The sequence below is a fragment of the Triticum aestivum genome, chromosome 7A, assembly GCF_018294505.1.
Source record: "Triticum aestivum cultivar Chinese Spring chromosome 7A, IWGSC CS RefSeq v2.1, whole genome shotgun sequence".
Classification (NCBI taxonomy): domain Eukaryota; kingdom Viridiplantae; phylum Streptophyta; class Magnoliopsida; order Poales; family Poaceae; genus Triticum; species Triticum aestivum.
The window spans coordinates 725466737-725468885 of NC_057812.1; the positions used below are offsets into that span (position 1 = coordinate 725466737).

General features: G+C 46.4%; 1 pseudogene; it reads right to left on the reverse strand.

Annotated features, from left to right (window-relative positions):
* Positions 1–1040: 1040 nt before the first annotated feature.
* LOC123147096 (zinc finger protein 4-like) lies at positions 1041–1405 on the reverse strand (annotated as a pseudogene).
* Between the last annotated feature and the right edge of the window lie 744 nt (positions 1406–2149).

Sequence of the window (2149 nt, forward strand, 5' to 3'; positions counted from 1 at the left end):
TCCTTAGGCTGCACAACCGTTAGTTGGACATCTATTTGGTTGCCTGCCATTTAGTTAATCTCTTGCCTGATCAATTCTGACAGGTCGTATGCCGTGAACCATGTTGCTTCACTCTATAAAAGTGGACGGGGGAGGGGGGGCTTTCATTCAAGAAAGAAAGCAACACGATTATTAATTTAAGATGAATTTTTCTAACACTTTATTGCAACAGGGAGGCAAAATAGCACAAGAGAGAGTATGCCCAGCAGTTTGGTTGTGGTGTTAGCTCCTTTCTTTTAAAATATCTTGGCATTGCAACTCACTCTCGGAGACTATGTAATAGAGTAGGTTTTCAATTTTCAAAACAGAACAATTTCGGACCTCATTGAGATTTCAAATTTTAATTTGTTTTAATGAATATTAACCTAATTGAAATTTCTTTTGAAATTAGTTTGAATCTGGCTCGGAATTTCGGAGTCGAAAATGTTTCAGGCCCCACGTTCATTTTTAACCCTAAATAGACACTTGAAATACATAGAAGTTCATAAATAACTCTAGTGTCTTAAAGGGATAGATGTTCATTTTTTTCGTACGGAAGCTAGCTAGTACTCCCTCTGATCCATATATTACTAGTTGCTCACATGGATATATCTAGACATATTTCAGTGATATATCCGTTTGAGCAACAAATAATATGGATAGGAGGGACTATTACTTATCGACACGGTGTTGACCAATGTCTTTATTTCACAATGTTTTCTAAATGAGTAATCATTTCTGAGAATAGACCCAGATTTTTCTGGCAACGTCATTACCCGCCACGGTCATATAATCTGACGAATTGCGAAATTTAGTGTCAAATCCAAGGACAAGGATGGCCTTGACCTTAAAAACAAATATCCAGTTAACTATAAGAGCGATGATATGAATCCAACGCATACACAGCAGGAACTTTGAAACAAATGGTTATATAGCTAACTATAACGTACCTAGCGGCTAGCACCGGAAATAAAGGGTGCGGACCAAGGATACTGGCAGAGTTTGATCGATCAGCCGACCGGTTACAGCCGGAGAGCCAAGTCGAGCTCGTGGTCGCGCTCCGACGAGCTCCTGCCGCGCATGTGCGCCACAGAGCCTGCTGCAGGCTCCCCGGAGATCTGAGGAGTGGTGGCAGCCCTCCCCGCCTTCCAAGAGTGCGTCGTGGCAGCAGCGGTCTCCCAGAGGCGCTTGGCGACGGCGCGCTCTTGCTTGTGCGCGTTTTGGTGGCCACCGTGCGCTTGCGCGGTGCGGAACTTTTGGTCGCAGTAGACGCATGGGAACTTGGGAAGAAGCGGGGGAGGGGCGGGGCCGTCGTCACGCACACAGCAAAGCCCAGAGTGAGCTCGAGGCTGAGCTCCTCCTGGGCGCTACTCTCTACTTGTTCCATTGTTATCGTATATGACTGTATGTATGAGATGAGCTAGTTAAGTTGATCCAAATCTTGAGACCTTCCATCACTATGGCGACTTTTCCTCTCCTGAAACCTACCAGAGGCAATTTCCTCGTCTCCCCGGAAAATCGCCATTGGGCAATCCCTGAAAATAGGTTCCCTACGAAATCCAATCCCGAATGCCCCCTCTACAATCCTACCCAACCAGTTCCCACTTCCTTGGCCAGAATCAAAAGCCGCATCAGAGACACCGCCAGTATAGTCGAAAGGTTAAAGACTCAGATCGTGGCTTTGAGAGTTCAATTGGAAAATGTAAGAGCCATTCTTCCTACATTCAATCTCTCTGTTGATGAGAGGAGTGAGCCGCCTGATCCAGGACGTGGGCAATCAACAGAGCAAAGAACTAACTCCCGCTTTAAGGGGCATGAAGAGCAATACAGATCATGGGGGGCGTTTCTGCCTAAGGAGATGGAAAGGCCCCCATTTACAGGGAGTAATTCGGAGCATAAAGAAGGTATTAACAAGGCCATGGAAGGTTTGCTATTTAGAGAGAGCTCTGTTCTGCAGATTCCATCCTCAGTCTCCCGTGTTCAGTCTTCTGTTCCCCACTTGCACACAAGGTGTTTGTTGTTTTGACTGAGGGCAGCGATGGAAGCCCACCAAAAAAAGGGCCTCGAGGTGGTCACTGCGGCTGTTTCTGGAGGGGATCCCCCACCTTTCATCAACACCAGCGGCCCCTCT